Source organism: Dipodomys spectabilis, unplaced genomic scaffold, assembly GCF_019054845.1.
Source record: "Dipodomys spectabilis isolate Male_0828 unplaced genomic scaffold, ASM1905484v1 ptg000076l, whole genome shotgun sequence".
Classification (NCBI taxonomy): Eukaryota; Metazoa; Chordata; class Mammalia; order Rodentia; family Heteromyidae; genus Dipodomys; species Dipodomys spectabilis.
In genome coordinates, this window is record NW_024870753.1 from 3,067,425 (window position 1) to 3,092,308 (window position 24,884).

At 46.1% G+C, this 24,884-nt stretch overlaps 1 protein-coding gene across 1 annotated transcript in view; it reads right to left on the reverse strand.

Annotated features, from left to right (window-relative positions):
• Positions 1 to 24,884, reverse strand: part of Drd2 (dopamine receptor D2) — a 44,957-nt gene that overhangs the window by 19,330 nt on the left and 743 nt on the right. The window lies entirely within an intron of this gene.

Genomic DNA, 24,884 nt, shown 5'->3' on the forward strand with positions numbered 1-24,884 from the left:
ATGGTATAGCTGAACGTGTGCTGCCAACTCCAGTGACTTATAGAAAATGTGCAGTGCTATGGGCATCCTGTTCGGACCTTCCTTTGCCCCTCTTGAAGGATCACACGAGGAAGCTGTAGTGGTTGCTTCCAAAGGCCTGCTGCTCACACATGCTCCTTCTTTGTTCCAGTCTTGTCTTATGCCTCTGATGCATCTATGAACTCTGATGAGCAGAGGTGATCTTTGCTCTGTGCGTACCCTGGCCTCTACCAAAAATGGCTGTCGGTGTGATCAGTGCTTTTTGAACATCGTGGTTAGGGCAGAATCTGAGAGCTACAGTGCTGCTTCAGACAGCCATCCACCTTCCTAGAAGATTCTTTGAAAGCTGAGTAAAAAGCAGCAGCCTTTAGCATAGCCTCTAGGCAAGAAGAGGCTCTCCGATTTTGTTCTCCTCCTGGCTAACCTTAAACCACATAGGAGTGGAACTTGCCAAATATCTAATTGCTTCATTTTACAGATGAAGGAAACCAAGACCAAAAATGTGGAAATGACTCCCCAACACTAAGAGACTGTAATTTCTAGAACTTAGATCTCAATTAAGGTCTCTAGACAGATCCTCAGCGGTGTCCTACCCAGCGTTGTCTGGATCACAGCAAGGACTCTATGAACTCCAGGTGACAACTACCATCTTGGTCACTAGTGACATCATCATTATGTGAATCTTCAGAGAAATGAAGTCAGCAAAGGAGAATAATTTTGGAGCTTCTGAAAGTATCTCTCCTGAAACTAACCTAAACCATCTACTTCTGTAAGTGTTTATATTTCCAGGACCATCTTCCACAGAAATGGACAACAGCTGGACATCCTTCCCTTCCTTTCTTCTTTTCTTCCTTCCTTCCTTCTTTTCTTCTTTCCTTCCTTCCTTCCTTCCTTGCTTCCTTTCTTCTTTCCTTCCTTCCTTCCTTGCTTCCTTTCTTCTTTCTTTCCTTCCTTCCTTCCTTCCCTCCTTCCTTCCTTCCTTCCTTCCTTCCTTCCTTCCTTCCTTCCTTCCTTCCTTCCTTCCTTCCTTCCTTCCTTCCTTCCCTCCCAATCCCTCCTTCCCTCCTTCCTTTCTTCTTTCCTACATGGAGTTTGAACTCAGGGCTTTAGATATGCTAGTCAGACACTGTACCACTTGAGCCACACCCCCAGACCCTTTTTGCTTTAGTTATTTTTCAAATAAGGTCTTGTGTTTCTGCTCAAGCCAGCAAAGACCATGGTTTTCCTTTTCATGCTTCCCACATAGCTAGGATGACCGATGTGAACTACCCATACCTTTTTATTGGTTGAGATGGAGGCTCGCTCAACTTTTTGCCTGGGATAGCCTTAACTAATGATCCTCCCCTAGGATTACAAGTGTAAGCCATCACATCTGGTAGAATGCTTCTCTTTCTGGAAGCCATGTTTTTGAACATTTCCTATCCCTTTCTTCTCTAGAACTCTGAGGAAAGGGTTGAGTCACTGGATCTGTTGTTCAGCATACTCAGTCCAAATAACCCACACCCTCACACTTCTTCACTAGATACAAACAAGAAAGGGAATTGCTGTAACCATGAGTTACGTGCTCTAAGGGGACAGGAGTGTCACTCATCTACAGACGATGGGTAGGAGCAGGGCCCTGTTCATCTTTCTTTAAACAAATAAGTCCTCGTGGTGTACCCCGGAGACCCAGTTATGGAAGGGAGGGAAAAACAGACCACTTCAGGCTGGGGCTACCACACAGATGCAGAACATTTTGGAGGCTGAACCTTTTTTTTAAACCCACTTTGCTCTTATCTTGGGCCCCTTGGGACACAGTTAAGCTAAGTTTTCTGAGCCTGTCATGGCAAACAACATAATGTTGCTAATCAAACTTCCTATGCGCCCACCCAGTTTTTATAAATCAGCCTAAGTGAGGATGAATTAGCAGTAATGAGGCTGTGACAGCTCCCGAGGCACAGGCTGACGAGAGCTTTGATGGTTATGCCAAGATGGGGGAAAACTCCTTGCAGGCATCAGTTGGTGCTGCTACGTTTGGGCAAATAACTCTTTGATGGGTGCCAAGGCACCTTGGTGTCACTTGCAAATCACTGTCCGGCACGTGCGTGTGTGTGCGCGTGCACACACACACACACACACACACACACACACTCACCCCTCTCCAAGAACTTCCAGCACTTTGCTTATCTGATAAACGGGGATTGCTGTAACCGTGAGTTGCGTGCTCTAAACCCTCAGCCACCTAAGATTCGTGAAGCTCACAGAGTATTTTGGAAAAATTAGAGTGTATTGCCAATATCTACACTTTGGAGATTTCACATGAAAATACAGATTGCTAGTTTCTTTTGTTTAAAAAAAAAAAGAATCCTAAGTTAGGGAACTTAGTTAGCTCAGCCTTCTTACATGGCAATAGTTAAGCTGGGGTCGAGCCCAAGCAGCGCCCCCTGTCTGTAGACAAGACACCTGGACTGAAGAAGACACAAAAGGGTCCAATTCGTAAGGGGCTGTGCTATACTTCAAGGCTGGAGGAAAGGGAGCGAGCTGTATCTTGACCCTAGGCCCCCTCCACCATGTTCTTCCCAATTGCTTCAGCTTGGAGGAGGCAGGGCCTTGGGTAGAAGTGCCCGCTTCTGTCATCTCATCCAGTCCCGGTTAACTGAGGACATGCGTTCTAATTTACCACAGTTCCCGCCAGCCCTTACAACCCCACACACCACCAAAATTCCCAGTTACCACTGTATCTGGGTAACTCTGCAGAACGACAGAAGAAATGCGGCTCTGATCCCCTCTGTAGCACGAGGTACAGACAGGTAGATGGACACACTTCCCTGCCTAGGGAGGGCTGAGCAGCTTGGGTGCCTTTGGGGCCCAACAGTGATTTTTCTATAGCTCCCCATCCCTTTCTAGAACCTTCTCAGGAGGTCCAGATCCAACTGCTTGTGAATCACCTACTCTTCCTGAGTCCCTTTCCCTCCCTATTCATCATGGAAGCCACAGAGTTTAAAAAAAAAAAAACCTCTGCCCCTCTACCCCCTCTTCTAAAGGTTGTATTTATCTACTTCCGATTTTCTACCGTTGATCATGGAATTACACCTGCAGTCCAGGAAGTGTCACTCTCTTCAGTGAATGGGGTGCCCGCTGCAGGTTGGGACAAAGGAAGGGCTGGTGTCCGCCAAAAGCACCAGCCCAATGGTCAGGGCTGCTGGGGACAGGGGTGGGGCCCTGCACACCTGCTTGTTCTCCTCACTGACATCTTCCCTCTGCACACCACCCGCCCCAAAGGAAGGCTCGCCTGTCTCCTCCACCCTCCTTGCATTGTCTGGATTGCTAACATAAGTGCATAATATAAATCCTAATATAAATGCTAGGGCTGCATGGGTGGAGCAGAGCTCCAAATTCTGTTTCCCTCCAGGAAGGATGCTGATGACAGCACCCAGGTGCATCCACAGGCAATGGCCCCCACATGGCTTTGAATAGATGTCTTTCTTTGAACACTTGGGCTGAAGGAAGCCACATTTCTTCCTCCCTGGGATCTATTGTCCACTGGAGGCCAACAACTCCCAAGAAAAAGCTTCTTATCTTTCCCAGGGTGAATTACTTCTGGATGTTTTCTTCGGTCTCTCAGCACATGATTTGTTCTTCTTGGAAATCCAACTCCACAAATGGGTCTACACTTACTCCATCTCCTGGGCCCATTGAGGGCAAGGCTTGTGTCGCATCTGTCTTTAGCACGGAGAGGGAGCTCAGCGATGCGATGGTAACTGCATCGAGCTGGAAGGTTAGACACGTGAGCACTGAATTATTGCTGCCTCAGATTTGCCATCGCTCTCTGATTGTTTCGGGAAAGGATGCTCGCTGGGGCCTGGGGCACATGTGCGCTTGCGGGAGGATGCAGGCGGGATGCGGGACTGTACCTTTCTCCTCAGTACCTTCAGACAGCTGGTGGCTGACTAGCCAATTAGGGCTGCTTCCAAACCTGCCCCTGCTAGTTGTTCTTAAATTCCATTCTCTATTTCATAAACCATGGATATACATATGCCACATTCGACAAATGACTTCCTTGGTGCCCTTCCAAAGTCTCAAGATTGTAGAAGAACATGAAAACCTGAGGAGCTGTCTCAGATTGGGAAACAGGACAACTAAAGGCCATACAGAATCCTAAACTGGATCCTGGACCAGAGAAGGACATTAGTGAAAGCACTAGTATGAAAATTACAAATGCAAAGTGCATATGATACTTATCCGTAGCTGGGTGTGGCAGCTCAGGCCTGCCATCCTTGCTAAAATTGGGAGGCTAAAACTGGGAGGATCAAATTTGAAGGCCAGCCTAGGCGAAAAGATCTCAAGACATCATCTCAAACAAGAAAAAGCTCAGTACCAAGATTCTTGCCTGTCGTCTGAGCTGTGACAGGAGACATAAATAGGAGGTCTGTGATCCAGGCCAACTAGGCAAAAGGCAAGCCCTATCTCAAAAATAACCAAAGTGGAAAAGGCTTAAAGTGTGGCTCAAGAGGTTGAGCACCTGCCTAGTAAACACAATGCCCTGAGTTTAAGCCCCAGGACCACTAAACACATAAATAAATACCTGCATATACATACAGTCAGAAATAAAAAATCATAAGAGCAAAAGAAGCCTGGGATGTTTTTCTTTTCATGAGACTTCAAAAATCAATCCACAGTCCTAGCTGTGTGGTAGCAGAAGCAGGATTCTGATGTCAATTGTCTCTCAGAGCAGGCTACAGAGACACTGGAAGCAGTCTGTCTGGCCTTGGAGGTACCACCCCCTCCAGCAACCTCAGACTCTCTTCTAGATCCTGTCCAGGAGCCTGAGTCTCTTAACCACTGTCTTTCTCTCTGTCTGACTTAGACTTTGGTGGCTCCTCACTGCAGGCATGTGAAGCTTCTGAAAGTTCTTCAGGTCCAGGTGCCTACCAACTCTTTCCAGGTCCCCATGATGGATGTGATAGATGAAGAAAGAGACAACATGCTGGTTGGAAGAAAACAGCTGTAAATAATACATTAGCTTATATCCAGAACATGTAAGGGACTCAAAATGACTCAAAGACAAGAAAAGAAATGACCTTAGTGACATTGGTCAAGACATATTGTATTCATAAACTGCTTTGGGAAAAAGCAAGCTTCTTTCTACAACTACTTAAAAATAATCTTTTTTAAAAAATGTGGAGAGGACCTTAGTGTATGTTTTACAAAGGAAGACATAATAGGCCAAGAGATAAATGAAAAAGAATGATAAGACACCAGAGCCCAACTGTTAAAGTGGCTATTATCAAAAAGATGAAAGATATTGGTGTCATGATGGAGAAAAGGGAACTCTCAGACATTTTGGAAACAGTACGGAAGTGTCTTATTAAAAGGTTGAAAAGAGAATGGCCATATAATTCCGCAATCCCACTTCTGCCATTGGGGTGTGGGCGAGGTATCTGCACTGTCAAGTTCACTGCTGCACCTTCATAATAACCAAGATCTGAAGGCAATCGGGTGCATGGATTTCCAAACATATAGTACACAAACACAGCACAATGCCACTCAGCCTTTAAAAAAAATTAAAACTCCGTCCCTTGAAATAACCCTGGATGAATCTAGAAGACATTGTACTAAGGAAATGAGCCAGATAAGGGAGCTGAGCATTAGTGGCGCATGATCAGGTAGATGTTGAATGACCTCACTTATACGCTCAATCTAAACAGCCAAACTCAGAGTAGAGTAGTTTACCAATGTCTGGGGAAGCAAGAATTGGAAAGAAAAAAAAAGAAGATATACTCATCAAGGGTGTTTCAGTTAACTAAGTTCTAGCTGTCTACCACATGTCCAGATGATTATAGCTAATAACAAACCTAAAAGGGTGGATTTCAGTTGCTCTCACCACCAAGAAATGATGTGTGTATGTGTATGCATTTTAAAAGAGAAGAAAATCCTGTCACATGCTACATCATAGATGAACACTGGCAACATTATAGCAAGTAAAATATACCAGATATATATTGTATGATTCTACTTGTAAGAGGTGTCTATTGAGCCTTGGGGTTCTGCTCTTAAGAACATCCTCTTTTGGTTGTACCCTGTGAACGTTTAGACTCCTGTTCAATTGATCATGTCTCCATGTCATTTTTTGCATTATGTTTATTTGTAGATGTATTTGTTTATATGCACTTTCTAATTACTACAAATGAGGGGAAACATGCAACCTATGCTTCTTTGGGTCTGTCTTTTGGGCTTGTATGTTAGTTTATCTGTTTGGGGGAGGGAAAGGGGGAACACAGAAATGGTGGGACAAAGGGTGAACTAATGCAGCAGGGATACTCACTAGACACTGTTGAAAATGAACTATACAACTTGGGAGAAAGTGAGGGAAGAGGTGACACTGTTCAAAAAGAAATGTACTCATTACCTGACTTATGTAACTGTACCCCCTCTGTATATCACTTTTACACTAAAAATAATTTTTTTTAAAGAAAGAGGTATCTGAAGTGGTCAGCCTCATGGAGACAGGAAGTAGAATGGTAGTTCAGGCGGGGGGGGGGGGGGGGAGAGTAGGATGCCTGGGAAACAGAACTTAGATTCGCATTGCAAGATGAAAGCAATCTGGAGATCTACTGAACAACAGAATGAATGTATTTTGAGACTATACTGAATTGTACACTTAAAAATCCGTGATGGCAAATTTAATGGACTTTGTTTGCTTAACACAATATAAAAGAAAAGAAAAAAAAGAAACTATGGTCTCAAGTGGAATTTATACCCTATCTTCACTTCCTAAAAAAAAAATGAATGAATGAATGAATGAATGAATGAATGAATGAATGAATGACAGGCTCATTGTGGGCAGTGTGCCTCACCTGAGTGGAGTCACCGGGAGGGAAGATAGATCTCTGATGGAGTCTACCCAACCAGTCTGGTTGTTCTGGTGGTTAGTTCTGAAATAAATGCATGTGTTTTGTTTAGCAAAATAGGAGTTGGTGCCTATTGTGTGCAGAGCATTTTGCTAGACCCTGTGGGGTGATATAAAGATAATGCAGTGTTTCTCCTCAAAGCTAGCAGCCCGGTGGGAGAAGCGGAGGAGCACTTGGGCCGCTGTCAGAAAGCCAGTGCTGAATTTGAATCTTGATTGTGCCATTTTCTTGGATGAGTCACTCAGTCTCTGTGCGGTGCAGGGGTCTGGACCATTAAGGAACAAGTGTGGGGCAGAGATGTGGTTTTATTCAATGAGTGTGCAGTCATTCGGGGACAGGCAGTGACAAGTAAACAGAAGGAAAAAAGCAGTGACCCCATTTTCTTCCCTTTCTTCCTCTTTCCCTCTCTCTAGCCTTCATTCCCTCTTCTCTCCAACCCTCCTTCCGTTCTTTCCTTTCTTTCAGCATGGGGAACTGAACCCAAGGCCTTTCAAGCACTTTACCACTTGGGTTGAGCTCCCAGTCCATACATTTATAGCATATCTATCTATCTATCTATCTATCTACCTATATATATATACATATACATATACACACACACACATAGTTGTAAAAAGGAGTTACTATTCAACAAATCAGTTTATGACACTGTGTCTTGGTTAATGTCACCCTTTCCATCATTCGCCCCAATGACTCCCAACCCCTCCCCTTAATTTTCTTACTTTCACAGGCTATGCATTGCATATTAGGCCCACATTCTCTCCCTGCCCTTCCTCTCTTCATCCCTCATTTTAAGTGAGATAATTGTTGCTACTTTCACCAGGGCTGGCCTCAAACTCTCTGACCTTCCTGCCTCGGCCTATTGAGTAACTGGGGTTGCAGGCATGCTCTACTCCGCTCAGGTCCGGGGTTCTTGTACAATGTTGTTTCTCATGGACTATACAGGGAACTTGGAGTGTGCGATGCTTCTGCTCTTCACCAGCAGTAGAATGGGCTGTGAGCCAGCTGGCTCTCACTGGCTCCCAAACCTCCCATCTACTTCTCCAGACTCCAGCAACTCAGTTTCCCAAGACTGGGGGGTCTAGTATCCTGCCCTCCGCCCCCTTCCTCACACCCCCCCAAAAAAAAACTCACTAGAAACAAAGCATCCTGGACTTTCCTAGGACAAAATCTGCATTTGCATCTAAATGAGAAAGAGGGAAAAGGAAGCCTGAGGCTCTGTGGACTATGAATGAAATCATTTTTCTACATAAGATTTCCATTTGTCTGCCTGCGTTGGCCAGCTTCTGCCAGAGCTGCTTCTGAGTGGGTGTCAGCACCACACAAACCAGGCTTCAGAAAAGAAGCGCCTAATTTGGGAATTAGGGGCTGTCGGAGTGACAGCTTTCCGGGCTGCTGGCTTGATTCTGATCTTGGTCCCTTCGCAGGCAGCAGTTCCCAGGGGCTCTGTCACCTTGGTCCTGCTCATTAGAGCCATTGTCAATTACCCCTTGGAAGCTGGGCCTAACAGAGACTCTACTTCCTTAAGGTGGCTGGGAGTGGAGGAAAGGGGGTTTAAACAGGGCAGAACAGGGAAAGGCTCCCAGGACCTATGCCATTCTAGGCAGAGGGGAGGCCAGACAGCCCCCAAAAAAGATTAAAAGGACAAAACAGATTTTCTTAGCTCCCTGAGGGCTCCCAGCTAGCTGGTGACACAGCCAAGACCTGCAATTTTTTTTAAAAAAAAGAAGAAAGAAAAAGGAAAAAACAACTGCCCAAGGCCACAGCTCAGCTGGTTAATGGTGTCTAACCTGGGCATTTTTCAGTTTTATACATGAATACACACATCCTTGTAATACAAACAGAGCCCGTGGGTTGTGTTGTTGTTATTCATCATAAAAAAATTACTTTCCAGCCTAGGATGATGATCCACACTTATTGTCCCAGCTCTCAGGAGGCTGAGGATCATAAGTTGTAGGTGACAATGTTTCTTTTTTTGAGACGGGTCTCCGCACAGCAGGCATGGTGGCTCAAGCTTGTAATTGTAGATGCTTAGGAGGCAGAGATTGGGGAAATCAAAGTTCAAAAAACTCTATCTCAACCAATGGCTGGCCGCTTTGCTACATGCCTGTCAACCCCGCTACACAAGGAAGCATCAGTAGGAGGACAGCTGAGGCATAAAGTGGCAACCTATCTCAAAATAATCAAGGAGTAGCTCAAGTGGTAGAGCGCCCGCCTAGCAAACATGAGGCCCTGACTTCAAGCGCACAGCCACCAAAAAGAAAGAAAAAGAAAGAAAGAAAACAACAAAATCCCTTCCAGGCCTCATCTTTTCTTTGTGAGGTGTTGCTCTGGTTTGATTTTTTTAAAGTGAATTCATATGTATAGAGCTTTGGGAACAGTGACTGGCTCAGAGCTCTGGGCAGTGGAGAATCCAGGAAGTACTTTCCTGCATAATTTGCTCAGTTAGAGTTTTGCATGCTTGCTGTATTTGCGGTCTCAGCACAGGGGTGACAGGAGATGCCATATGGGGGGCTCCGGGAAGCACCAGGAAAACATGCGGAGCAAGGCTGTGCTTACTGCTTGACGATGTTGGCTGCTGAGAACCACTGCCCCTTATACTGTTTGATGGAGAGGTCACGGGAGTTACTCCTGCAGACACAGCCTCCGACGCTTCAGCCAAGATGAAAGCAATAATATATTTGAAAGGATAGCCCACCAGTGGTGTGTGTGTGTGTGTGTGTGTGTGTGTGTGTGTGTGTGTGTGTGTGCGTGTGTGTGTGTGTGTGTGAAAGAGAGACAGAGACAGAGAGAGACAGCAGATACACACAGAGACAGGCAGAGACCATTCACTGGATTCCCAGTCTTATGCACATCAGGTACATTATATTTAGTTATTTAAAAAAGAGTCTAGTTTATTCAAGTTCCACATTTTTACAACATGGATACTCCTTCTTTCATGGGATCACTTCCCAAATGGTCAGCGTCTACTGCAAACTACACAAGGAAATGACGATACTCTCATTGACCTTCCACACTGGGGGCAGCAACAGAGCGGGAGAGAGAGAGAGGCGAGTCATCGCAACACACTGTAGAATGTGTTGCAATAAAAGCGAAGACATAAACCGCAATGCCGGGTGGAACTTAATGAGACTCAGGGGCAGCGTGAGGGGCCCAGGACATGGGGTCATACAGGCCTGGGCCCACACATCAGGCCCAGGACTTACCATTTGAATGGTCCTGAGTACAGCCCTGTCATCTCTCTGAGTCACCATGTCCTTGTCTGTCAATAATGATTCCCAGCCTTTATGGCTGTCTCAAGGATTAGAGACGATGTGAATAAAGCAGACTTGAAGTGGTAAACAGCATTCAAATGGGTAAAGTGAATACGATTGAAGGAAGACGAGCCTAAATGTAAAATAGCACTGTGGTCATGTATATGGCTTATATGTTTTATAGTAAGCCTTGAGGTCCTCAAACGCAGCTTTGGAAGGAGGAAGGCAGCACCAGAGCTACTGATTGTCATAGTCTGTCAGTGCTAGAAGAGACACTGTCTAATCCTGTCCCATTATTTTAATTTTAACTTTTTGTGCCGGTCCTGGAGCTTGAACTCAGAGCCTGGGTGCTGTTTGTGAGCTTCTTTTTACTCTACCACTTGATCCCAGAGTGCCGCTTCTAGCTTTTTTGTGCTTACTTAGAGATAAGTCTCACAGCCTTTCCTGCTCGGGATGGCTTTGAACTGGGATCCTCAAATCTCAGCCTCCTGAGAAGCTAGGATTATACCAGTGCCCAGCTGATCCCATCCTTTTATAAATAAGGAATCCTAAGTCAGGAATAGTTCAATGTACTTAGGCCACTGATTAGGGCTAGAGACTGGATGATAAGAGAGCCATGTATGTGCAGAGGGAAGGCGCAGCATTACTGGACAGCCCAGAGCAATACTGTCCTTTCTGTCTCCATTCTGTTGAGTTTTCCCTTGCTTGACTCTGAACTGGGGGCAGGAAGTTAGAGGTTATGATTAGAACCACTGCCACATCAACTGTCCACACAAGGGGCCCATTTCTACCATCATTACAGTCCACCTGGCCACTTCCTTACATGGCTCCAGGGGTCAAAGCATCCAGAGACTATTTGCCAAGGATCGCGAAACCATTAGCCCTGGTCTCCTGTCCTCCCAGCCACCCCACTCCTCCAGTTCTATCACCACGGGCTGGCAACACAGAGACAGAAAGACTAGGGAAAGAGAGGACCTGGGGATGGCTAGGTCAGAGGGCTTTCAGGGTTCAACCCCATAAAGAGAATATGATTCCCACCTGGAAAGACACCCAAGCTGCCAGCCTCTAAAGTCTGCTGAGGAAAGAAATGCCACCAGTTGCTCAAGTTCTACCTGGCTCCTTTGCTGGAGTGCAGCATGCATAAGGGCATTGCACTGGAGTCCTTGAGCTTTGACCCTTTCCTCGCTACCCCCTTCCCAGCCTGTTGGAGTTTCACTGCTCATAAAAGGGACACGGACACTGCAGGCCACATACCTGCCTGTCCTTGCCCTTTTCTCCTGTCTTATCTTCCAGGACCAGGGACTCAGTGGCTGTGACATTACCATGACGACAGGGGATGGGGAGACACCGCAGAGGGCAGATAGATGCTTGGAGGGAAAAGAAGGCAGAGGAGCAGGAAGGAGAGGCAGCACCCTGGGTACCTCAGAGTGCTGGTACACGTTGCAAGCCATCTAGGGCTTCAGCTCCCAAATCTGGGCCCATCACAAGCTTCTTCCCCATCCCTTCCCTCACCTGTCATGGTGAGCTGATTTCACCATTCTTCCCAGAGTTGCTCAACAAGTGATCACTAGGCATCTGTGAGGGACCAGCTCCCCACAGAGAAGCCCGTAGACTCTGACGGCTCAGCCCTACTAAAAGCTGCTCCCACACACTCCAGGCTGCTTCAGATGTGGCCACACAGGCACTAAGCAGGACCACGGGAAGAAAAAGCTTGTGCAGGCTTCTCAATGACAAGGCACACCAACAGGAAATGTCCCTGCCATCCTCCTTAGCAATCCTATGTCCTTGCCCACTAGCCAGTTGGGCAAACTGGATGTGCAGCTTTATCTGTCTAGGGTTCCCTTGGAGGGGCAAGTCTTTTCTCTCTTCTCCTTCTCCACAGGATGCACACCTCCCATGTCTTCTCCATCATCCCACGAACAGCTGAACCCAGTGCCCGCTATGGCGAGGCTCCTGCTGCTGCCCTCATCTCCACCATGGGTATTCTGGGTAGAAGCACAATCGCCTACAGCTTCCTGGGCACAAGCGAGCCTGTCCAGATGCAGAGACTTCTTACTGTCAGGGATTCCCACGGCAGACCGGAGAATGCTCTGTGTGAGGGGATTTGAATTTCATACCTTGGTCATTCACACCTGAGGCTTACTGAAGCCTCAGTGTTCTCATCTGTGAAATGAGAGAATTAAACTAAGAGCCTGGCTTAGTCAATGTCTATAGGATGAATGTTGAACGAACAACTCCAGGTCTCTGAATTCTTTACTGCAGAGGGTATTTAACATTTGCTACCAGCCACTATACTCACTGGGACCCAACCGAAGTGGCCTAGGAGTTCGGTTCCCAAAAGATCTTCCCTTTCTGGAAGGGACCCCTTCCTTCTCCTCATTTTCCCTCTAACTAATGTCAGCAGGCCAGCGAATCCCTTTAATCCCTGAACTTCTAGCAGCACTAATTGATTTCTTTCTCGTCCTCATTTGCCTTCTAACTCAGGAGATGAAGCTTCAATTAAGCATGTGGGCAGATGTTCCCAAACAGGTGACTGAGAGGGAAGGCGTTTTCCCCTGGAGGAGGCAAAAGATTCCCACAGAGACCAGGTGCCAGCAAAGCAGAAAGATCCCTGTATGGGGCTAAAGAGTGTCACCCCAGAATTCTTGGCTCCCCAGAACTATCATTTGGAAATAGGGCCTTTGTAAATAGTTCAGGATTAAAATGGAATCATCATCAGTTAGAATGGACTGTTCATTATAAAAGAGGAGATGCTGCACACCCATGGATTCCAACTGTAAATCATGGCTACCCAGGAGGCTGGCTATCACTGTTGGAAGGAGGTCGCTGCTGGAAGCCAACTCAGGCAGGAAAGTCCATGAGACTTGAATCTTCGGTTAACCACCAAAAAGAAAAAGAAAAAAGACTAGAAACTGAGTTGTGACTCAAGTGGTTCAGTTCTGGCCTCGAGTGAAAAAGTTGAGAGACAGCACAGCACCCACACCTTGAGTTCAAGCCCTAGAATGGACACAAGGAAAAAAGAGAGAGAGAGAAAAGGCAGAGACAGTACTAGCCGGGCCCTACTTGACATTGTACTTCCCTGTGTTTACCAGGACATGGGGTGACCAAATCAGCAATAATCTTACCATCAATGAGAAGAAAAGACTAAGAGGGGATACTTGGGACTGTTGAAATTGAGGGAACTTTGGATGAAGCTAAGTAGTATGAAGAACCTCATCTCAGGCTTTATGACCCATGCCAGAGCCATCTAGTCTAGATCACTTGCTGGAGGAACTTCCCAGAGGCCTTAATAATGGGAGGGCTTCAAGGATGAACGAAAGGAGGATGCACTGATGTCCTATAATTTACTGAGTGTATCTGTTCCAGAGGATGGGAGCGGGAACATGATCTCTGTACCACCATAGGCAGAGCAGTGAGCTAGAACATAGGCCCTGGCAGTTAAGGAGTCCAGTTCTACCTTAAAAGGAGTTCACTATCGAATGGGGGAAACAGGCCAGCAAGTAGGCAATTAGGATACAACAGCTTATAATCCTATACAAATCCTATACATATATATTACACAGGAGGGGGTAGGACAGTGTAGAAAGAAAACTCTGGAAGGGCTCCCTGGAAGAGCTGATGCCTCTCTTCAGGTCTGAAGATTGAATAGGAGTCAGCCTTTAAGGTTAAGAGCTAGATCATCCAGGAAAAGAAAACAGAGCATTGACAGGTTAGCTATGGAAGCCCCTGAGTGCCTAAGAACAGAAAATGTCACTAGATCCACTTTCCCACTTCCCTCCAACTTCTGCCTGTTTCCTCTCTCTCATCCACATCTTTATACCCACTCACCACGTTCTTTTCTCCTCTATCCTCCTCTTTCTTCTTCCTCCTCTGGAGATAAGGGAAGGAATTTGATCGAGGGAGTACACGAGCCAGTAAGGAAATGGAAGAGAAACTTCATAGGACAAGATCTAGAAGGGAGGTATGAGTGGCCCCTGCCCCTCCTGGGCTCATCTGAGGGCACCATGTCTCGGATGCTCCGCCCCATGGCTCACCACCACCTCCTCTGCCTACTTGTAAAGACCTTGTTCCTTGGAGGGGCCTGCCAGCCAGCTCTGGTCCCTCAATCTCTTTGTCACTGTTGTTCAGATACTCCTGGTCTCACTGAAGACTTTGCCACATAGCTCATAGCCTTCTACTCCAGCCCAGGTCTTGCCACTGACTTGGGTGAAATTAGCTTGCAAATCCTTGGCCTCTCAGGCCATTGATCTCCTCATCTCCAGCGACACCCTCCGCTTCTATACCTATGATTTATCATGATTTTGTCTTCTATGTTCTGCCCTCTACATGCCAGCCCGATGGCTCAATGACTCAAGCCCTCCCCCCCTACCCCCGCACCCAGTTCTGTAACTCTCTTCCTCATAGCCACAGCCTAGTCTCACTTTCCTTCCTATCTGACTTAAATTCCTGCCCAATATCGAGACACTTTTGTCAAGGTCCTTAATTCCTGTGCTTCACCGTCCTTAAGTCATCCCTGAATTTTCGCTTTCCCTCGTGCTCCACCGCCACCCCCCCCCACCCCACGATACGATGAAGATTCAGCTCTCTCTCTGATCTTCCGTGTCTTCCCAGATGCACTGTTCTACATCTGTCTAGGCTTCCTACATCTCTGTCCTGGGTAACCACAAGCCCTCCTCGCTGCTCCTTTTCCAGTATTGCCTCCTCAATAATTAATTCTCCCACACAGCAGCTTCTGCATTTTTTTTTGTTGTTGTTGGTCGTGGGGCTTGAACTCTAGGCCTGGTCACTGTCCCTCAGCTCTTCAGCTCGAGGTGAATGCTCTATCACTTGAGCCACAGGGCCACTTCCAGTTTTCTGAGTGGTTTATTGGAGATAAGAGTCTCATGGACTGCCCCGGCTGGCTTTGAACCGAGATCCTCAGATCTCAGTCTCCTGAGTAACTAGGATGACAGGCATGAGCCACCGGCACCCGGCTGCTTCTGCATTTTTAAAAAAATGCGAATCAAATCAGTGTGGTTTTTCTCCTGCTTAAAATCCAATCTTTCAAAATGGCTTCCTGATGTCTTCAAGATGGAGTCCAGTCTCCCTCACAATGGCTCAAGCTTCAGAGTTTGCTCCTTGCTGATGCTTCTGGCTTCACTTTGTACCATGTCCACCCTAAACTCCACTGACTCTCTTAAATATTCACATTCTGAGGCTGGGAGGAAGGTTAAAGGGCGGAGATGGGGCAAAAGTGAGCTCTGACCTAGCTCTCCTATCCTCTTGCTGGGTGACATTGAGTTCTTCCAAAGATAACACTCTATGAAGCTAGTCCTACCTTGTCTAATTACCTCATCTGCCTAGTCTGTCTTCCCTCTAGAAGAGAGAGAAGATAACATTTGGAGCACAGATTGGGAAGAGTCCTACAAACATTTCTATGCCTCCCAATAATCACAGGAATAATGGTAATAGCTGTTTATTGAGAGTTTGCCATATGTTAGGTACAGAGCCAAATACTTAATATGCATGATTCATTTATTTCACACAAAGCTCTGCCAGGTACGTGTGTGGTCATTCCTATTTTATGGAGTAGGGGAAACTCTGCATCACAAAGAGGTCACACTAACTTGACAACGGCCACACCACTTGTTAGTATAAGAACAGCAGAAGAGATCTAAGCTGGTCTCTGAGTTCACCCTCTGAGACACTTTGTTACACTAAATAACTAGATAGGCAGATGGTACATATTCTATTCTTTAAAGGTACTTTGGGGAAAGATAGCTTCAAATGGCTTTGTGTTATCACTTTTGGAGAGTCTCAGATAGAATGAGGCTTATTATACTTTTTTTTTTTTTGGTCCGGTTGTGGGGCCTGAACTCTGGGCCTGGGCGCTGTCCCTCAGCTCTTCAGCTCAAGGCTAGCGCTCTACCACTTGAGCCACAGCGCCACTTCTGGCTTTTTTCTTTTTGCTTATGTGGTGCTGAGGAATCGAACCCAGGGCCTCGAGCATGCAAGGCAAACGCTCTACCACTGAGCCACCTTCCCAGCCCCGGCTTATTATGCTTTTTAAACAGAGGACCAATCCTTTTGGACTCTGTCCCAGGTTCAATACACATCAGCTACCCAGAGCACTGAAGACAGCCCAACAACTGATTGTGTTTTCTGGTACCCAGACTGACCTGATCAGTACATCTGTTGGTATGCTCCTTGATAGCTCACCCATCTCTCTGTATAGGTCTGATCAATATTGCCTTATGGCAACTATGAAAGTTTTCCTATCAACTACAATGTGGGCATGACCAATGGCAACTGGACAGTGCTGGCTGAGGATAGAGGAGAAAAGGCATGAAGCATCTCTCTGACTTGCTGGACGTGGGATACCTCTCACACACTGTCAGACTCTCTTGTTGGATTTCAAGTGAAGGGAGATGGGCGGGAGGCTGCAGGCTTTGGAGACGTCACAGATCTCCAACCTATCACTCACCCACTCTCTCAACAAGTGCTTAGCACCATGTTAGGTTATAACCCATCCTAGAGAAGGAGGAGACAGATTCTCTGCTTCAAGAGCCTCATTGTCTAGTAGGGAAAACAAGAAATGCACAATTGGGATATTAGCGAGAAGATGGCGGAGTAAGAAAAGAGCCCCAGAGGCACGGTAAGGCTGTAGCTCTCACGCTTCCCAGCTCTGTTTTGACTGTGGGCAAGTTTCATTAAACCTCTCTGAGCCTCTGAGGCCACATCGGCAAAACTGGAGTCAGCACAGCCACCTGAATGGGGCGCTGTAAGGACCAATGGGGGCAGTGTATGTGAAAATGAGTTACAAAGGAAAGAGATTATTATTGCCTTGTAGGTTTTGAAAATTAAGAGAAAGCTCCAGATGCACAGTCATTATTCCTATTGCTCTGTGGGGAACCAGACATTTTTTTGGTAAATGCTTAAAAATGCAGACTGGATGGACCCACTGCCCTGAGTTCTTTTCCCTCTCTGTAAACAAAGCTCCTGCATCCTTTAACTCTTTCTTTGACTATCATTTTCCTCCATGAGGTCTGCTCTGGTCACCCCATTTATTAGTGCAAAGTTCCCTCTGGTTACACTCTGCATTCTAGATCAGCCTAATGCCAGCCTGTTTTCTCTTTTCCTGAGCACCGAGTGTGGCTAACATAGTCAGTGATTTATTTTATTTCATTTATTTTTTTGGGGGGGTCCGGTCGTGGGGCCTGAACTCTGGGCCTGAGCGCTGTCTCACAGCTCTTCAGCTCAAGGCTAGCGCTCTACCACTTGAGCCACAGCGCCACTTCCGGCTTTTTTCTTTTTGCTTATGTGGTGCTGAGGAATCGAACCCAGGGCCTCATGCATGCAAGGCAAGCGCTCTACCACTGAGCCACCTTCCCAGCCCCAGTGATTTATTTTTTATATTCATTTTTTAACATTTTTTTCTTCTCCCACTAGAATATAAGATCCCAGAAGAAAGAGATCTTTGCTTTGTTCACTGATATATCTGCAACCAAGATGAATGCCTTGTGCACAGGAGGTTCTCAATAACAATGCTTTTGTCAGTTGTGGGGCTTGAACTCTCTGAGCCTCTTTGTGCCCAAAGCTAATGTTGTACCACTTAAGCCACAGTGCCACTTCAGGTCCCATGGAGACTTTTCTGCCCAGTCTGGCTTTGAACCACAATCCTCAGATCTCAGCCTCCTGCATAGCTAGGATTACAGGCATGAACCTCAATAACATTTGCTCAACAAGTAAAGTAAGACACAAGATGTGCTGAGTAGAAGGCATTCAAAGGGGAACATGGGAAAGTAGAACCCAGGAACCAGCAGCTGGTTAAATCCTCAGATGGCCAATGGGACTCATCGCCATGGTGTGCCACACGTGAGAACTTTCAAGTCTCAGAACAACACAAGCAGAGGCCACCCTGGGGGACCCAAGAGGCACTTTTAGTCCAGTGAGAGCCACTCATACCGTAGAGAGTGAACAGACGCCATGTCATTTCAGAAGACGAATTAGAATAATTTCGGAGAGAATTATTGTTACAAGGTGTACCAGTTGTCAGTTGTCTTATAATAAAGCACCCCCAAAGGTAGCAACTTTAGACAATAAAAAAGTATAGTAGCTCATCATTTCTGTGGGCAGCTTGGTTGGGAGGTTCAGTGTCTTTCAACAGGTTTTGGTGACGACTTTGGCGATTGCTACTCAGGCGATTGCTACTTAAAAGCTTTATGAGTAATGAAGTTCTTTTTCCCCTGTGACTGCTGACCAGAGATTCTAGTTCCTCACCATGCAGAGTTACCAAGAGAGTTGCCAGAGTCACCCTGCAGCATGCAGCTATTTATCCCCACAGAGTTGTCCCAAAGAGAAGCTAGACCTCATGATATCATTAGGATCTATTCCCAAAGATCACATCATGTTATTTATATATTATGGCCTACTGGTACATAGGCATGCCTTGGTTAATAACATGAATAGCAGCAGGTGGAAAGTATGAAGGCCAATTGAAGGCTAGAGACACCACAGAATGAAGGGAATATTCGGGATGTCTGGAAGGAAATGCAGCTCTGTGGAGAATAATCACCACGCCCTTTCCAACTCTCCCTGTCAGGATAAGACTGGACACAGCTAATGGCTGTGCTATCCAGTGTGATCTCAAGCCTTCAGCCATATCTGTTATTCAAGGAAAAAGCATGCACATGGGAACATGGAACCCCTGTCATCACATTGACTTGCATCTGATGGTCAGTAGTTCTACTGTTGACCCTGCAATAGAATGAAGGAAAGAGCTGAAGAAGCTCTGAATCAAAAAAAAAAAAAAAAAAGAATGATCTTAGGAAGATAAACCCAGCCCTCCTGACTTCCAATGACCCTGGTTTTGCTTTGTTGTTATTTTCATTTTGATTTGTCTTGCTTTGTTTCCTACTCTCAGCTTTCTCAAATGTGAGAAAACAAGGAATCCCTGTCTTTGTGTGACTGGCTTACTTCATTTTATTTATTTCCTTTAATCACAGTAATCAAATGAAGTTGGTACTGACATCCTCTTAGAGACGGAAACTGCCGGTGATAAGAAGTTAATCAACTCACTCACAATCACATAGCAGGTAAGTATTAGAGTCAGGACTTAAATTCTGAGAGTCTAATTCCAGAGCCCACAGACTTAACTCCTATACTAAGTTGTTTTTAAAGGGCTTAAGCAAACAAAGATGCAAACACTGAGGACTAATCACTCGCAAAAGTCAAGGTGAGGTTCAACAACAAATTCTAGAAACCTTCCAGCTTACAATAAGCATCCTTATCTGGTGCAATTCTACTGGAGCCTTCCCTGATGCTAAATCTTAGGAACTCCACTTTACTAGGTGGTATCTAGACACTTTTCTTCCTTGTCCTTACCAAAGGTAAAGTACCCTGACCAGAACCACCCAGGCCTCTCCTCTCTGCCCATCAGAAAAGTCATTCATGTACCAGGATTTCTCCAGAGGCTAACAAGTTTTCATCTAGGGTCAGAAGAACACAACACAAAACCTATAAAGATGGACAGACATCTGGTTTTCATCCTTGGAATAGTTCAGTGCACTCAAAGATGCACGGGACAGAAGGGAACATCTCATTCTCAGTCTACTCTGACAGATCATCTATTCTGACCTCTTCCCCTGCTCATCCCATCAAGTTGGAAGCTTTTAAAAAAAAAAAAATGAGTACCAGTACTAAGGCTTGAACTTGGGGCCTCCTACTCTTGCTTGGCTTTGTTTTTCTTTTCTCAAAGCTGGCATTCTACCACTTGAGCCACATTTCCACTTCTGGTTTTCTGTGAGTTACTTGGAGATAAAAAGTCTCATGGCCTTTTTTTTTTTTTTTTTTTTTTTGGCCTAGGCTATCCTCAAACAGCAATCTTCAGATCTCAGCCTCCTAAGTAGCTAGGATTACAAGTGTGAGCCACCAGCATTTGGCCACAGAACCAACATTCATAAGTGATCCTCAAAGTAGGGGCCCCAAGGGGATAGTTCATCTATCCTCTCCCTCCGTCCATGTCCCTTTCTTGTTTTCCTTCTATCATCTGCAAAATTCCCTGTCACTTCAGTTGATGATAGAAGATACATCTCTATACCAAGCCTTGTCCTTTATGATTTATGCCACGTACATGTCAGAAAAGTCTATTAGTTAAGCCTCAGGCAGTCTTGTTTTGAATCTCCACCCCACACATTAACCATGTGACCTTGCACAAGCCACTCACCTCTTTCTGCCCATGCTTTTTCCTTTGCAAAGAGTGCTAATAGGAGTGCCTATTTTGTAGAGTTGTAGGATGGAAAATTGAAATGAAAAACACATGTCAAGTGCTGAGCACAGTGCCCTGCACACAGCAAGCATGTGACAAATGGCTGCTCCGGTGATGAAGCCAGCAGTGAAGGGATCGGTGAGCAGACCCACTTGTCAAGAAGCAGCTGTTCTAAAGAAGCTTGTGCAGTATAAGCCACTTGCCCAGACCAAGGGTTCCCGGGAAACTGCCACTCATCATGTTGCTGCCTGGGGAAACAGGAAGGGCCGGAGGCAATTATACAATGTGCAACAAAAATAATTTCATTTCTAATGCCTTTCCCCTGCTGGGCCACTTAGACACAAACAATAACAACAAGACCGGGACAGAAACGAGAAGGGCAGGCACATTCTGAAGGAGCTCAGTGACAAATGGACAGGCTGCCCCAGAACTCACTTTGTCTCCCAGACACCTGCAGGAGAGAGTCCCTGGGGCCTGCCACTGCAGTTCTGGGTCCGGCAGCCGTGCCCTGGAAGGCAGGATTGCCCAAAGACCTACTGATGAGGCCACTGGAGGCTAAGTCAGCCTGACTTCATCTAGCAGTCTCCATCTGAGAGGAGGATGACATCACTCAGAGGGCTTCAGGGAAAATCAGGGGTCCTCCTCCCCTGCTTTCCGTCCCTGCAGGCAGCAAAGACATCCCTCCGCTCCTTCTGGGAAAAGTGCAAATCCTTACAGGTGCCGACAGATGGTAACAAAATTGCCCAAATTGAACGAAGGTGATGCCAGTATTCAATGCATATTTTAACAGACGCCAATTCCCAGAGCTCTCTGCAAGCATTTCTCCTGTGCTTCTATCTATCTTCACACACACAAACACAAGCTCTCCCAAACATCCCCAGCGTGGAGACGTGCAGCAGAGCAGCCTCTTCCGCTGGGAGGAGGATGGAGTCCCCAGACCCCAGTGATTCACCTCTGGCTTCTCCTTGTAACTGGAGCTAGCACGAGCTTTGGCTCTCCACAGAGAAATACTCTTAGGCCTCCCAGAGAGAGAGAGAAGAGTGCACTGTCCTCTCCTAGTGGCATCCTGGCTGTCAGAAGTGTTGATTTAACCTGTTTATCCAATAGAGCTGATGAGGACAAGAAGGGAAATGGGTGCTCCGGAAGGCAATGTCTTCTTCTCTGGACTCAACTAGAAGCAAAGCAAGTCACTGAGTCTTTTACCAGTGTCCGGTGTACTGATATTACAATCAAGCTATTTTCCGGGGTTATACATCTCGAGAGGATGGGGTTTTTTTTATCATTTGTTAAAAAAAATAATGAGAAATCTTCAACTATGTAGGTGATAGGGACAAGGTGACACCCTGGCTGTCAACATCAAAATGTATGGAAAAAAATATCAGCCTACTACCCAGAAGAGATGAATAAGTGCCTTGCACCCCTAGTGGCTCCAATTATGTCTTGGAGATCTGGAGAATATATAAGCCCCAAACCAAATCTTGGAGTCCTCTCAGGGCTATCCTCTTGGGAATGGGAGGAAGGGAAATGGTGCCAGGATTCAGCTAAGTAAAAGGTGCCGTACAGCAGAGATTGCCTGCTGAGAAGATGAACCAAGCCTGTCATTTCCAAGTGTTTCTTACATTCAGGCTGTTCCTCCGTAAGCAGAGCACCTGGGAGGATGGAGAATGGTTCTTAGTCCAAACTCAGAGTCCAGGAACTAGGAACATTTAGCACTATTCTTCTTTGACAAAAATTGAAAAACAAGAGAGCGATTAACTACTTCTGGGCAGCTTTCCTGTTTGGAGACCTCTGAGGAGCCCAAATAATCTAAGCATCTTATAAATAATCTAAGTCTTATAAACGATGCCCCAAGGAAAATAAGAATGGTTGGCCACCCTACTACGTTCTTTTTAAGACCTTAAAACTGGCTGGTGCGCAACACGATCCCAGAGGACTACAACCATGGATTTGAATTGTGACATTGGGGGAAAGAAAGCTCTACTTCAATTCTCTACTCCCTTCCTAGGTGCTGAAACACCTTCAACTGCTGCAGAATGATAACAAGTGCACCACACAGGAGGGAGAAATAGAGGGACATGGGTCAGAAAGTATGAGTCATGAAGAAGGCAAGTCAGCTCAAGGAGCTTTCATCCTACGTCATACCTACCTCATGTACCAACACATACAGGAACACACACACACACAGTTTTTGATTTTCACAGCCACATGTCAAATACAACTTTTGCTTGTGGGGAAGATTCAGACACATCTCTCTGGGCAGCGTTCATGTCTTTTCCTCTAACATTTGTTTCAAGAGAGCAGCAGTCTGCTCTCCAATCCAAGGAGTATTTGCAGCCCCATTTTTTAGGAGACCCTCATCTAAGAAGGAACACAAGATTTTTTTCTCTCACTTTCAGACTCTCCTACATCATTCTCAAGATATATTGCCTGTTCTAGCCAGAAATAATCGAATTCTGTAGGTGAAGATATATGAATGACGGGCCTTACCAACAGCATTATGGGCTGACTTTCCCCAATAAGCTTCCTAGTTTGTAGAGCAAAAGAGTCAAATCAATATAGTCAATGTGTCATTGTTATGAGGTCACTAGTAGCTGCCAGACTTGGGGAGCATGACATGCTCCTGGGCTGAGCTTATCACTCCTTGGCATTTTAAGAGCAGTTGTGTTAGCAAGTCACAACACATGCATAGTGAAAGACCACAACCCACAAAGCAGGAGAAGGAATGAAGAACATCCTGGGTTGGTCCCCGGAGAGGGGCAGTTAATGTTCATACAAGACTACCTACAGTCATTCTGGTGATTCCCAGACAGGCCCCCATTCTGTTTTAAGGAGACTAGAAGGTGCTGGGGAGATAGGACTGAGTTATATCTTTCACTACAGCAAAGGGATAGCATTAGGTTAATGATCCTTCCACCCAATAGTCCACATGTAAAGAATTTAATGTGTATGACATTAGGAGACCACAGGATGAATCAAAGGCCATCATCTGAGCAATTTAAAATGCAAAGGCTCCTTTGGGATTCTGTGTTTATGAGAGGTGACTCTTCAACCTGGTGTCCATACAAATTCACCCAGAAATACTGGTAAAAACATAAGCCTATGTGCCATAACATGAGGTTCCCATTCAGCATTTCTGCAGGGAAGAAGTAAAAATATGCCTTCCAGATGACTCAGATGCAGAGTTCATTTTAGAAAACTCCCTTAGAGAGATGCTGCTTCAGACCTCTACCACAGATTAGACTCTCTCCACATCCCAGGTGCTTTCCACCCTCAGGCTGTATGAGAACGGTGGATGGGATTCATTCTTTAAGAGAGGAAGACTGGGACTTCCAGGGTTGGCCTAGGTCTAATCCTCCTGTGCCTCTTCCCTGTCAGATGTCTGAGTTCCTGAGATAACATCAAAACCCCCAAGAAACAATTTGCCATACATTTTGAACTCTAAGCAGAAAAGTCAGAGAGGGAGGGAGCTGAGATGGAGCAAGCCAGCTTGCTGAGTCTCTTCTAAATTGTCATGTTTACCAGGGCTTCACTCTGCCTACTCTCATCAAACAGCAGCATACGGGAAAGATGAAAAGGATGCTTTTTCAAGTGGCCCTAATATTACAAGATGAGTCAGGGAGAAACAGGAGAAACACAAGTATTTGCCTCTGAAGTGGATGGGTGGGGGAGGTGTCATTGAACATTTAGACCCTTGTAAAGGAGCCTAAAAGATTAACCTGGTCAAAATCCAGTAATGGAGGATGGGAATATTGCCCAAGTAGTGGTGTACTTGCCTAATAAGCACAGGCCCTGGGTTCAACCTCCAGTACCAAGTTAAACAACAACAACAACAACAAAAGCTCCAACCCAGGTGAGCTGATGGTTCATGGGTACATTCCCAGCTGCTCAGGAGGCTGGGATCTGAAGATATAAGTCTGAAGCCAGCCAAGACAGAAAAGTCCATGAGACCTTTATCACCGATTAACCAGCCCAAAAAAAAAAAAGCCAACCAACCAAACATCAACCATGACAACAAACCCAGAGGTGGAGCTGTGGCTCAAGTGGTAGAGTGCCAGCCTTGAGCAAAACAAAACAAAAAACCTAAAAAGCTAACTGAGAGCATGAGGCTCTGAGTTCAAGCCCCAGCAATGGCAAAATACATACATACATACATAATGTTAAAAGTCCCCAAATGATGGAGAGGGCAGAAAGATCAAGAGAAGAAATCAACAAAAAGCCTTACACCTCACCTCACCGGCCCCCGAACCCCCAGGAATCCCAGCACAGAAAGTAGTGGGGACCAAGAAGCTGCTCGGACAGCTTTGCTGGGGCTGGGACTCAGCGTCTGTCCCTGCGGAGCTGAGACCCGAGTGCACGCGAAGCCTGTGGGGTAGACGCACCCGCGCGCGTGCCCTCTTACCTCCGGGTGCCCCTCTGCGGACCGGGATGCGACCTGCCTGGCTCTCTGAGCTGCCGCCTTGGGTCTCCGCACACCGG